At 38.2% G+C, this 14,916-nt stretch overlaps 1 protein-coding gene across 2 annotated transcripts in view; it reads right to left on the bottom strand.

The window, feature by feature from the left end:
- Window positions 1-7,613, bottom strand: part of GRM5 (glutamate receptor, metabotropic 5) — a 588,169-nt gene extending 580,556 nt beyond the window's left edge. For both annotated transcript variants that reach the window (XM_011938475.1, XM_011938476.1), the window contains exon 1: window positions 7,413-7,613. The gene's annotated coding sequence lies outside the window, so the exon portion shown is untranslated. The remainder of the gene's footprint in view (window positions 1-7,412) is intronic.
- Window positions 7,614-14,916: the final 7,303 nt, after the last annotated feature.

Here is a 14,916-nt window from a genome sequence, read left to right as displayed (position 1 = left end):
CTGAGGCAGGAGAATGGCGTGAACCCGGGAGGCGGAGCTTGCAGTGAGCTGAGATCTGGCCACTGCACTCCAGCCCGGGCGACAGAGCGAGACTCTGTCTCAAAATAAATAAATAAATAAATAAATAAAAAGACAAAGAAAAATACCATAATACTTTATTTCCAACGTAAAGAGCCTTTTTTCATACTTGATCTCACATCTACCTAAAAATGATACTTCTAGAAATGTCTAATAACCCCCATTTCTTATATTAGGAAACAAAGTCTCAAAGAAACTAAATTATTTTCTTTAGGTTATAGCTTTTAGATGGTAGGGATAATATGTCAGTAGAAATAAAGGGGCAGGTTTATGCTATAGATAATGGGGAGGCATTAATTCTTGTAATGATAAAAAAGCTTTTAAAATGTTATGATCTACAATCTAATAATATGGTGACATTTAATTCACTAAAAGGTGGGTAAATGTATTAATAGTTTGATTATATAGTATATTAGCTCAAGAACCTATTTTCAGAAGTATGCTTTATTCAGTGTTATTTTTCTGGGTCCTTAGCATAGTAAATTTATTACTAGCACATTATAGAAAACAATAGACATATTTTAAATACATATAAAAGTATTTTGCATCAGGTAACCACACACTCTCATATTATATCCTAAATGAATATGAAAAAGAGATATTGATCGGTAAACTTTGCCATAAATTGCAATCTACACTATAATCAGATTCACAGCTCACATTGTCCTTTATTTTCAACAATCTTCTAAAATACTGACCATCTTTCTGGCACAGATGTCTCTTATATAACTTAATCTCCACACAAGCAAATCACACAGCTCAGGATTCAACACTAAAATGATTTCTTCTGCCTGATCAGTGGCCTCATCACAAACAGTCAGGGGTGTCAATGTTGCATATGCCATCAATGCATCTGATATATTTTTCTGAAAACAAGTGCATACCATAGATAAGAGACGGTCTGAGGTGCAATGATACAGAGAACCCTGTAGTCTAAGCAAAGTTCTATTGTCATTACTATCTCAATCACACATTTGTGACCTTGTAAACAAGAAAATGCAGCATCCACTGTTTAGCCCCACAAAGCATAGGCCACATTTTAACCGAAACCCCCTCAACAAAAAAAGGGGCCATAAAACACTATTGTACAAAGATGAAATCTGTAATTTTATCTATTAGTTAAAAAGTTCTGGCAGTAGAAAAAAACTCACTAAATCATTGTAAATCATTTAAACAAGTGGTTTAGTAGTCTATGAAGACCTGGAACAGCCTTCTGCAGCAAAGCAATAAAAATGATGCAATCCACTGTTAACTAGTGTCAGTTTAATTATAAAGCAGGGATTTTAGACTTTTACCCATCCTGTAGCCTTCAGCTGATTTCTCGTTATTAAGGGTATACCTCTGAAGACTGTAAAGCATTATTCTATATAATACCTATCATCAAATGCTTGAGACTGTGGTTTTACATTTCTATAACTTAATCTCCACTTATGTATTAATAGATAATATTTATCAAGTGCCTTCTTTCTGCTAAATAATGTATAACAATTATTTGATGTAAGTCTCACAATAACCCTGTAAGGTAGGTATATTTACTACCTATGTTACTACCTCTAGAAATTGAAGTTTAGAGGTCAAGAATCTTATCCAAAGTATCAAACCTATAATAAATGGCAGAATCAGGACATGAATCCAACTACATTTGGCTCCAAAGCCCATACTTATAAACAAATCATGAGATCTCCCCCAAAAAACAAATGAATTGATTATTCAAACCTTATGCATTGGATGCAAAGCATTTTGGAAATCCTGCTTTCCATTAAATTCTTATGTAATGTCCATAAATTCATCAGAAAGCCTACAAACAAATCAAGTAAATATTGGATACTCTGTTTCCTAGCATCATTTAGATAAGGGTTTCTCAACCCAAGCACTATTGACATTTAGAACTGGATATATCTTTTGTTGTGGGTGGATGTTTTCTGTGCACTGTTGGTTGTTTAGCAGCACCCCTGGTTTCTATTCACTAGATAACAATGCCATCCCCTCCCAGCTCTGATAAACAAATATGTCCTCAGATATTAGCAAATGTCTCCTGTATGTAAAGTCAGTTCCAGTTGAAAAACACTAATTTACATTAAAGTTATCCTGGCAAGGTCGATGTAATCATGAAAGAAGAGCATAACTAAGAGCCAATCATCAGGACACATCAGTCTTACAAAGCCTCTACCTGAAACTTCCAAATAATGCTAAGGAGAGAAGGTTGAAATAGGCTTCCTTACTCAATGTTTATGTAGTTATTTGTCTGTATTATCTTGTTTAAAAGGTAGAAATTTCAATTTGAGAAAGACAAATTTAAACTGTAAGAGTCAAGGTTTATATTGCCTTACATTAAATATGCATAGTTCTAAGTATCACAAATTACAAGAAATGAATGTGAGGAGAGTATCCTAAAATATACTTCCCAAACTCAAAGGCTGCTTTTGATATTAAATGCAAAGTTCATTATAAATTTAACAAGACAATAATGATAACTTTATAAAGTAATTTACACATTGATTTTTACAATTTTACTTATTTTTAAACAAATGATATAATAGTGTATTATTTACTTTTATATCTTTGAATAATTCTACATTACTATGCATTTAGACAAATCATTTTTTAAAAAGTATTTTTATTATTCTTCTGTAAAATATAATGACTGTAAGAAGGTTGCATTATTAAAGTGCCCACTATTATCATTGTGATTACAAGTTTTCATTTTCCTCAGAACATTTATACTCAAAATTTTAAAACCCATAGCCTGAACCAGAATTATTGTGAACAGCTAATCATTAGAGAGTTTTTCTTGAATCTGATATATTTGCAAGACCAATAAAAATCATATATACATAAAATATATTTTTGCATATGTCTTTCCTTTACACTTCTTCTACAGTCTGACTACAAAAGGAGATATTTGAGATAGCAATTATGTATCATTTTGATTTCTGATTATCTTCAAGCATTTGCACATTTTAAAATATTCTTGAATATATGAGAAAAATAAATATTTGCACATTCCCTTGTAGAGGAAGGGCTGCCGACTCAAAATTAGTAGAATTCAAAAAAATTGATATATGTGTCTAAGCTGTAGGTCAGTATCATAAGAGTAAAAGTTTGGAAATCAGATGATCCTAGATTTAAATACCTGCTCAGTCACCTTTGCTTGTACCGTGGGACATTGGACAAGTTATTTAATCTATTTTAGTATTACATTTTATCATTAAAGTCATAAAATAAAAATAAAACACAACCCATAGGGTAGTTGAACACTAAATGTAATAACGCAGGAAATGCAGAAAACTCGACATCCAAAGGCCTGGGTAGGACTGATAGTTTATGCTCTGTTCACTATGGGTCAGATACTTTATTTTTTTAATTTATTTTTCTCTTTATTTCTTCTAAAAATGTAAGGTACATGTGCAGAACGTGCAGGTTTGTTACATATGTCTACGTGTGCCATAGTGGTTTGCTGCACCTATTTTTTTTTTTAATTTGTGCAATTAATTCATCATATTCACTTGATGCCATGTACTGCTATAACCCATCCCCCAATTTGAAAATAATGAAACTGAGGTACATAAATTTAAGTAACTTGCCTAAGGTCACATAAGTAGTAAGCCACAAAGCTGAGATTCAAGCTCAGACAATTTGAAGTCAGGACCTGTACTTCCAATCATACCACAACTCACTGGAAACCACAATAAAATAATCCCATGATGTTTAGTGTTTAGCCACACCACAGAGTAATGCAGCTCAATACAATGGAAACAGGGTAAGTTTTAGTGCCAAACAAATCAAATCTCTCTCTTTTGCATATATATGTATATACGCTTCCATTATTTCTCTCTTTTTACATATATGGTACACATATATATGAATGAAATATGTTTCCTTATTTTCAAAATGGGGGATGGGTTATAGCAGTACATGTTACTGAATGAGTATAATTAATTGCACAAATAAAGTGTCTGACCCACAGAGAACACTGCATAAACTATGCAGTTTTTTGACAATAGAATAAAAAGCTTAGTTTTTATAACAGAAAAGGAAAAACAAATAATGCCTTCTATTGTTGATATGATAATTAAATAAAATAACATACCTAGTGCTTAGCATGATGCCTGATGTGCTTAATAAATAGTAGTTATTAGAGCAGGGATGAGTCTGCACCAAGACTTTTGCTTGGTGGCCCTTTTGACAAAAGTTATATATAGTTAAAATATGATTTGGACTGGTAAAATATAGATTTGCATCTCCTTTCTATGAATTTAAAGGAAATGAAAGCAAGCCTATGCCTTAATGCTTTTTTTTTTTTTTTTTTTTTTTGAGACGGAGTCTTGCTCTGTCACCCAGGCTGGAGTGCAGTGGCCGGATCTCAGCTCACTGTAAGCTCCGCCTCCCGGGTTCACGCCATTCTCCTGCCTCAGCCTCCCAAGTAGCTGGGATTACAGGCGCCCGCCACCTCGCCCGGCTAGTTTTTTGTATTTTTTGGTAGAGACGGAGTTTCACCGTGTTAGCCAGGATGGTCTCGATCTGCTGACCTCGTGATCCGCCCATCTCGGCCTCCCAAAGTGCTGGGATTACAGGCTTGAGCCACCGCGCCCGGCCCTTAATGCTTTTTAAAAACACATTTTAAATAACTAAGATAAAGGAATACCAAGATATTATCTGATTTACAAATAATTGAAAATTCAAACATCAAAATTGAAGTTTCTTTTCTTGGGTTATATAAATACATCATGCACTAAAAATATTTCTTTTCATATTTCTGTCTTCTTATGTTCTCCTAAGCTTCATTCTCTGATTAAAATGACAACTAAATGATGCATCAGGACTAGAATATTTCTCTGAATATGAATATAACACATATTTCTAAACTGCAGAATCTTCCTGCTTTGTAATAATACATCTTCAATATATCCAACCTTGATACAAACCAAATCAGATTTATCATATAACATATATATATATCAACATATATAAAGGTAGTATCTGACATTTTATAAAGTTGGTTCATACATGATCTATCTATAGACATATACATAAAAATACCTTACATGTACATATATATAATACAATAAGTATGTGTAAGTTAAAATATTTGGATATAGCTCTGTCTTCATCCCATGAGGATAGAAAACCTGGGATAAAATTGGTATACAAAAAAATATTTTTAATGATTAACCTCATCTCACATTTTCTACTTGTAGTATCACCTACCTTTCATTGACACTTAATTTAGTTTCTCTAACTAAAATTATCATTCTGTAAAGGACAATATAGTAAGACTGCTATAAAATATTAAATGGGTTTTAGAAAGAAATAAGAAAAGTAGAATTATTAAAATGCTTTAGTCACAAAAGTGAGCATCTTTAATGACGTAAGTCATTTTATCATGAAACACAACAACATTAATAATCAGAACCCAAACTAAAAATGATATGTAGCTAATCAAGTATTCCCAAAGTCTGGATAGTTTGTGCTGCTTGGATAAAATAGATATGAGTGAATTTTTCAATTTCCCCCTGGGTGTTTGTCATCATGTCCATAAGGTATACCACAAAGTGATAGTAAAGGTCTGTGTCTACCTATGGAAGTAAAGTGAAAAACTTGGATTATTCAAATACCATCTTCCTCTCCCAAATAATCTCAACATATTCTTTCACAAGTGAACACTGAAGAGTTTGGGCTTTTTGTGAGTGTATAGCCCACAGCCAAAACATTCCCATGTGATAGCACAAACCTCTAGGGGGTGCAGTTAAAATATCTAGATTGTATATTTTGTCATGTGGAGTGTAAATGACTAGGGAAAGCTTTTTCTCTTAAGAGAAGTTGATATTTAGGAAGTGCTATGTATTTTTTTCCCTAAGAAATCTTGAAAGATCTGTCCAGAGTGCTGATGAGGTTTCACGGGGAGAAGGCTGGAAATTGATGGGGCACACACTGCTAACCCAATGAGTTCAGGATGCAGTATTTTCAAGTCTCAAACCAATGGCCTTTTTAAAATGGAAATAAACATGCATAAAGGACAGAAATAGCCACAAAGGATTCTTACATGTGTAATTACATTGACGGAACTGAGAAATTAAAGGAGCAAACTCCCTGCACTCCATAAAGAAAACAGCAAAAAGCACACCTAACAATAGGTAGCATACCTGAACGCTCCATAGCTGACAGTAGAATGTCATGCAACTACGGCTTCCACAGAAAACCCCTGCTTATGTCCCACTGGAGGAAGGGCTGCACGTAGTCCTGGTCAATGCACCTTTGGCTGCTTCAAATGGCCAGTGCCCAGCACTAGAGACACAAATTAGCTCTAGCTTTGTCCTGAGAAACTCTGAGCAATGAATACCATGTAGCAAATGGAGAAGAAGGTGAAAAGGAGAAACTGCCTTTTCACTGGTCTATATCAATTGCTTATTGAAAAGTAAAGTGTTGGAGAACCTATCTGTCTGGTTACTCGATGTTACAGTCCAACTAAGGCAGCATCGAGATTGTGTCTAAATAAGCACAAGCGCTTGTTATCCTCTCCTAAATTTCCCTTCCACACAGCAACTCCTCTGAAGGGAAATGAGGGCAGCTGTAATTTGAGTACCAGGTGAAAGAGCCCTCCAGGTGGACCTGTCACTTCCCTGGAGAGGTCCTAATGCATGTTAGGCTCGGGTCACCGGCTAGCCTCTACACTCAAAGGCCTGCCCTGGGTTTTCTTCCCTGAGTCGCTGTAGCCTGGGCTTCCTCCTTGGCATGCTGATCATGCTCCCGCCGTGGGATAACTAGCAGGCTTTGTGTTCAAGGGGAAAGACAAATCCATGGAAGAGGAAAGAGCAGGAGGGTTCAGGCTGGTGTTCAAAGAGAGGCAATATAGCCTGAGTGAAAGAGATGTGCTTTCAGCACCACCCGCTGTCCCCCCTCTTCCTGCTGCAGGCGCCAGGATGCTACCGCTAACCGATCTATTGAAAAGCAATTCTCTGTCCTCTTTCCCTCTCCACCTTTGCTTCTCACAATTCCGAGCCCTCGGGTGGCTTGCGGGAGCACATTCTGCATTCGAAACCACGCGCACCTGGCCTTAGAGAGCGGGAACTCGATGCGAAGGCATGCAGAATCCCCTTTTCAACCCTTGCAGCTCTTCCCTCCTTCACCCCATTGCTCGCGCCTTTTTCCCCAACAGGTTTAATTAAGGCTGTTCGCAAATGGAGTAGACTTGAATCTTGTCGGCTTTGGCCACCCCCGCTCCACCCGCGTCCCCCTCCCCCCAATAAAACTATGAGCTACTCAGCAAGCTTATAGATTCTAAATCCTTCTCTGGCCAGGGGACATTTGGGCACACAGACACTTAGCAAGCTTACCCCCCTGTTGGCTGCGCAGCGAGCAGTGAGACTCGGTCTAGCTAGCCCCCCGAAAAGTTGGGCCACTGGGATCAGCGGGGCAGAGTCGGCCTCTCCAGTCCCCGGCTTCCCCCCCAAGATGATCTCAAGCTCATCCCCTCCGCTCAGCGTGCGCAGAACAGCAGAGCTGAGGGCGGCGTGTGCAGCAATCTCCCCGCTACTGAGAAAGGGGGGAAGGGGAGAAGGGGAGAGAGCGGAGGAGGGAGGGGTGGTAGTTTGTATTTATAGAGAACAGAGTTCTTTGCGCAACTTTTTGGTGCCACCAAGTGGCACAGTGAGTTCCTTTAGGAACACAGACTCCTGGGTGAATCTGGATGGGTAGACCAGCTCTGCAAACAGATGCTCACATGGCAAGGGAGTTGGAGGCACTCCCAGGACTTAGTTTTCACATGTTTACCGTCGTATTTCAGCACCTGGGGTACAGATCCCTAAATTCTAAGAATAAGCCTGTATTGAGTGAGAAAGGGCACCTGTGCCTTCCTCAGACAGGTGGAAGGAGTGTCAAGGACATGGTAAGTCCCAGTTGACTCCTAGGAGTATAGACATCCTTGTCTCAGGAGGAATATCCATTATCTTCTTCCTAACCCCTCTGTCCAGATTACATTGCATTCATTTTTTACTCTAAAACCTTCTTTTTGCTGCCCTGACAACCTAATCTTTAAACTGGATTGGCACTTATTTTCCTTGCCACCAAACCTTCTTCCTCAATGCTAACCTTAAAAATAGCGTATGACTTTAGGCTGGATCTGAACATTTCTAAACAGCTCTCAGAACTCCAAGTTCACTGAGCTGCAGGCTGGAGGTCGGATTTTCCTCACTCATTTCCAGAGACCTCTCAGCATGCATTATCCCGACAGCACGGTCAGGATCTTGCCAATTGCCTTTAGTACTTTGAGGAAGAATCCCCTGAAACTTCCTTTATCCATATTTTATGAGTGTTCTTACTTCTTAGTATGCAGATCTTCAAACACATACATCAACACTACTGCATGGGACCTTCATGTCCCCAAATGCAGAAGATCCTCTACATTGTTCAGTAGAGAAACTGAGTACATGAAGGTTAAGGGGCTTGTTCAAGGTCATGTTTTTCTAGACATCCGTCCAGGAACTACCTAGGGTAGAAGTGAATGAATGCAGTGATGCCAAACCCGATCACTCTGTTCTTGTTCTTTTTACTACCCCACTCAGCCTATTCAGTCATATTCAGCTCCCTTCTCTTCCCTCTATTTATTTCGTTCTTTCGTTCTCTCTCTCTCGCTCTCTCTCTCTCTCTCTGCCTCTGTGTGTGTGTGTGTGAGAGAGATTATCCTTTGCCAAAGTTCCATACAGGAACCAAGAGTAAACATGTCTTCCCAGCTCCACTGGGAGTATATGAACTTGAGTTTATAGGTCCAGAGTTGCAGGTGTACCATCTTTACATGACCCACAGTTCTAGAAAACCTCTCCCTCCTAGTACTGTAGTCCTTTTAGAAATGGAACACTGACATTTACACCCAATCAGGTCCCTTCTTCTCTGCCTCTTTTTGGGGTGAAGCACCAGCAACTGCTCTTATTAGCTCCCCCAAACACCTAATGGGCTCAAAGATAGAGGAGCCCCTCTCCCTTCCTAAATTCATGCCTTTCGTGCACATGTATCGGTATGACAGACACACACACACACACACACACACACACACACACACACAGAGAGAGAGAGAGAGAGAGATCCAAACGTATCCTTTGGCTGGGATCTTTATTTTTTCCTCCTCTGATTTCTTTTTTTTTTTTTAGTTCGTTTTCTATGGAAACAAGCCCACTTAAATCCCTCACTTATGCAAATAAAAGCAAAATGATCTTCATAAACCTCCCATTGGAGCGATGCCGCGGTAGCCCAGGCTCCTGACTTAAATTTATGTCTGATTCACACAGCACACGTCCTTGCAGGGTGACTTTTCTAAACTTGCAGGACCTCCTAGCGTTCCTGGCTCCACCAGTCCTCCACCTGCCCACCACCTGCCCTCCTGGGTCTTTTTAGCCCCAGCTCCCGCCCCTCGCCTGATGGCTCTCCATCCCTGCACTGGGGGAGGGGCTCCAGCGGCATCCTATATCCGTGGTAACTACAGCCAAGAGAAAGAAAAAGGCGCTGTGCTTACCAGGTGCGCGCCCTGAGCCTTGCGCCCCCAGGCAGCCGCTCCTCGAGGGCTTCCTGCGCTCTCGTAGCGGCCTTGGCTGCAGCTGGAGCGCTAGTGTCGGCGATGGAGGCAGCGGTGACAGCAGGCAGAACGGCTGCAGGGCCCGCGGCGGTGGCGCTCGCTCTCTCGCGCCAGCGCCGGGAGCACGTGCCGCGCTCGGGCAGACGCAGCTGGAAGCGCAGCGCAGGACTGGCTTATACTCCCGCAGCGCGCGGCGGGGGTTGGTAGAACCGCCAGGGCATAGACTCAGTGGGTGAATGAGGGTCTTAAAGCCTCGTCTTTTTGGGGTTCAGGCGAGGGTAGCCTTGGGCTCCCTCTCCTGCTCCTCACATTCCCTCTGAGAGCCATGGGAGGGGGAAAGCTGTGCGGGGGAGGCGTGGGTGGTGTGTCACTCAGAGAGAAGCTAGGGGAGCAGGTAGATAATAAGGTTCTTTTTGACTATGGCACTTAAATCGCTGACAATGATTGGGAGAAGGGGCGTCACTGCTGAAGGGTAGAGAGAGCTAGGAAGTCAGGGAACCCCGTGATGATTCAGAGGTGTGAGTGGTTAGAAAGAACGGCCTCTAATGATGTTACTTATTAATAATACCATTTTGCATTTGTCTGCACTTCTTACAAACGATTCTTCCTACATCCGTTAAAATTTATTCTTTGTTGGCAGTTGAATGTCTTAATGTCTTTACTTTCTCAAATGACTTTGCTTCCTTCCTTCACCACCCCCATAACTGCCCAGGATTGTCAGATATGCTGAGATTTTCTTTAAATACAAAAACAGACTTCATTTCTGCCTCTGAAAAGGAAATTGGTATAAATTACTTGCATGGCTTAAAGAAAAGAAAGACATTGCAGTAATATTATTATTATTATGTCCATTGTATTTTCCTAACTGAATTTTGGGAACCAGGTGCTTGCAGCAGCTGGGTCAAAGATTAAAAGATGAATGCGCTAAAGTCAAGGGGATTGGTGCTGATGCATTCATTACCAATGCTCATTAGATTTTCCAACAGACCCTCGTCAATAAGGTAAGTTATCGTTTGATAGCTTCAGGATTTAACAACAAGAAAAAGAAAGAGATCTATCTACCACCACACCTTGTTGAGTTTTACAATGGCATCTTTCTTCCTGCATTTTCATGTCTACTGATGGGATCATTGTTACTTTTTGTATTTCTTTGATTGCAATTCACAAAACAAGTTTTAGTACTTTGGAGAGAGGCCAGGAAAGGTGTGAGTGAGCTTCCTTAATTAAACAAAACAAAACAAAAAAATAAGTGGCCGGGCGCAGTGGCTGACGCCTGTAATCCCAGCACTTTGGGAGGCCGAGGCAGGAAGATCGCTTGAACCCAAGAGCTCAAGACTAGCCTAGGCAACATATTGAGACCTTGTCTCTACAAAAAATATATATTTTTTTGTATTTCGCATTTTGTATTTTTTTGTGAGTTCGCAAGAAAATGGAGGGTAACATGACTAGATGATTCTGGTGATGTGATTAAGTCCGATAAATAAAGTGATTTGTTTATCCAATTCTGAGGCGTTAACAATAAAGATAAGGTCAAATTTGGGTCATTGTATGAGACATTTAGCTTTCAGTGAGCATAGGGCTCTCCAAGCTCCCAGTTTTTCTCCATCAGTTGGTGCTGGATCAAAATACATTAATGAATGGGAAACGAGTTACCATGTTGGCCACTCAGTCACTTAAACTTTTCAATTTCCTACACATATTTCCTTCTCTCCTGTCTCCCATTTCTGTGACAAGAGTGGGATGACATAAGACATGTCAAAGCATGTCAAAAAAATGACAAAGCACTCCATAAATGTAATACCTGCTTACCAATACATATCGACTTCCTATGCTCTAAAGGCTAAAATGTGAAGGACATTCTCCATGTTGATCAATATTAAAATTTTCAGATGAGAAGGAAGATATTATTATATAATCTTAAAATTGCTCAGTGACATTTTAAAATATAGCTTCATCTCATAATTGTAAAGTGCTGAATTAGGCAAAACTAAAATTAAAAGGAATATAGAAACAATGTTTTACATGCCAATAGTAAGTTCTGAGTATAAATTGCTCAAGGGTATAACTTTTGCCTTAGGAGGAGCTATTAATGAACAAAATATTTTAATTCTTATGTAGAATAGTAGAAAAAAAGGACTGGTAAACTCATTCATTCTCAGAATTCATAAAGCTTAAAACTTGAAATCTCCATTCATTTCTGTCCTTTCTTATATGTGAGAATTTGTCTTGAAATACTGTTAGCTCTGCCTTTAAAATATATTCTAGAATCTTACCACTTCTAACCACCTTCAGAGAGACCATGTTGAATCCATCAACTATCAACTTTTACCTGCCTTACAGGGATAAATTCCAAACTAGTACAGGATATATTCAGCACAGCATCCAGAGTGATCTTTTAAAGAATTTATCTTAAATCAAATCCCTCCAGTAACTTCTGATTTCACTGAGTAAAAGCCTAAGCCCTCTCAATAAATATTTAGAATATTTAAATGAATATTTATGATAATAGAGGTATAGCTGTTATATGCTGCCCTTCATTGTACAAGTTGGCAACACTGATGGTAAATCATGTGAATGTTTGCAGGAGGTCTGAAAGACTACTGAGTGACAGCACGTTTTCCTAATATGGGCACACTTACCCACCTCTTACATTGGTTTTGCACTTGTGATTCTCAGACTTAGCTAGCTCATGTTCTAGACTTCAAGGGGGTTATAAAAATTCTAAATGTTTTGCAAGTATGTGGTTATCTGAGCTCATTAAATAAAATAAGTGGCTTAAAAATTTCTGAATGTTTTTATTAATTTAATGGACTCATTAAACATCTATTATTGCTATTTTTTTTGCCAGTTACTGTACAAAGCACTATAATAGAATGATACACAAAATATTAATATATACTTGCTTGGCCTTAGAAAACTTAAAGTTATTACATATGTGTGTGAGTGCATATATGTTTAAATTTATTCATTCGTGTCATTTATTACATATTTATTAAACTATCATGTACCAGGAATGGCTAGATGTTGGGGATGCAATGATGTATGAAACAGAATTCATCTCCTGTCCTTGTGAGGCTTAGAGTAAGGAACACATGAATAAATTAACTAATGTGTCACAATTTTTGGGAAATACAATGAAGAACAAGGTACAGTTATAAAGAATAGCAGGGCATGAGCAGAGGACCTGGTATCTTGTTTTGATTGGACATTAAAAATAATTCTAAGACAGAAATATTAAATCAAGACCTAAAAAGTATATTATGCAAAATATGTGACATGTCTCTATTTCTGTTTGAGTTAAGAGGTGTGATCAACAAGGGGTGGCTGATTAAAGAGTGGGAAGAAAATTAAGGGGGTTTACAGGCAGAGGGAACAATATGTGGAAGCTCTGAGGCAGAACAACATTTGCCAAGCTTTAGCAACTGAAAAGACATCGGGGTAAATGAAGTAGAGCTTGACAAACCTTAACTATATCTCAGCTTGTTCAACTCCCAAATGAGGGTAATTTTGTCTAATTTTATTTACTAAATTTAATCTGCCAACTTTGTAGATGTGAATGAGGCAATTATAAATGTTATTAAGAACGGAAAATGAAAACCATGCAGAAAAAGGAAATGACAAATACTCTTATCACATTGACTAAAGTGGTTTACCAGAAAATATTTAGTTATATCATTATCTAAGAAATTTAGTCTGTTCATAGAAAGAATTTTATTATTGCTGCTGTTACTAAATGATAGTACTATTATATAGACCCTTATATACATGGTCCCTAAAAACTCGATATCTTCAGCAAGGATTTTATAGCAAAAATAGGAAGCTTTTTTATATTATGCACTCTTATATAAAGCTTCAATTTAAGATCTAGACAACCCATGGAAGTTTAACTCAAGTTGTTATTTATGAATCTATGTTTATTCATCTTTCTATTCTTCAGGGAGGACAGACCTAGAAATATAGCCCTGTGAATTAATTTTTGTTATGATACTTGGTAAAAAAAATACAGTAAGAAAGGTATTTAGCCCTTTAGTGCTTTGGAACTACAACTCCTTTAGACAGTGTTTTCCAAGATAAAGTCCTCTGTCCAAGCAGACTCTTAGCACATGTATGGCAAACACAGAGATATTCATCTTCACTCTGTGTGCACAAAATATAGTGTGTGTGTGTGTGCGTGTGTGTGTGTGTGTGTGTGTGTGTGTGTATGTTTAACTGTCTCATCACAAGGGGCAAAGGACTTCCCTTATATCCCAGGTGAAGACATAGAACACTCATCCAAGGGTGTAGCAGAATGTCCATGGGATTTCGGTCCTAACAGATTGCATTTGGAAACTGAATTTTGGCTCTTTCTTGAGTAGGGGACTTGGACAAGCTACTGAACCTTGGAACCTCCTTTCCTTATCTGGAAATGGGAAAATCAAAAAGGTAATGTAAAAAATATCTAATTATCTTTGTTATACATAAAGTCACTCTGGAAATCAAAAGTGCTATAAAGTCTCAGCAAATCATGGTCCTTTTTTTCCTCACATTTCCTCACAATATGACTCTCTTGTTCCAGTACAATGTGATGTGTCAGCACGAATTTGAATAATGGTGTTGGATTACTAGAAAGGGTCACACTTAACAAAAGAAAATCCCTCTCTAAATTCTGTTTTTATGTTGACGGGAAATTTCTTGTTTTCTTTCTCTAAAACGTGAATAATAGTACCTATGTAAAGATTGCTGCTAAGATAAACAATAATAGATGTGAAGCAATTATACAGTCCTTGAAATGTGGCAGGTACAGGGCATTTGGTGATGGTGATGGTGATGATGATGATGATGATCATGGGAATGAGGACTAGTTTATTTTAATTTCCAATTATTTACATCCCACATTAGCATGGCCAATACACTAAACATAGCCTGGGACATAAAGTCTACTTTTTAAGATACTTGGAAATTTGAAAACTACTTTCTAGTCTAGTAGAGCTCATCTCTTTGTAAATATATTTAAATTATAAGACCAGTTCTTGTAGTAATTCTTCATCAATACTTTTGACAAAGATAGTAAAATTTTTCACTTACAATAAAAAATAGGTTAAGTAAAATGGCAGCAGCGGCAGCATGTAATGAACTGCATGTAAATGAACAAGTAAGGGTATACAGAAGTTTTTATCCTTCCAAACAGAACCTCAGACTCATTGCTTAATAGAATTCCTGGGAATGTTTCACTATATATATAAGAGACAATTATGCTCTTAATGGCTTAGATATAGCTGTTGCAACTATTTATA

The sequence above is a fragment of the Colobus angolensis genome, unplaced genomic scaffold, assembly GCF_000951035.1.
Source record: "Colobus angolensis palliatus isolate OR3802 unplaced genomic scaffold, Cang.pa_1.0 Scaffold174, whole genome shotgun sequence".
Lineage (NCBI taxonomy): Eukaryota > Metazoa > Chordata > Mammalia > Primates > Cercopithecidae > Colobus > Colobus angolensis.
The sequence above is the reverse complement of the archived record's forward strand: the minus strand, read 5'-3'. Positions and strand labels throughout refer to the sequence as shown.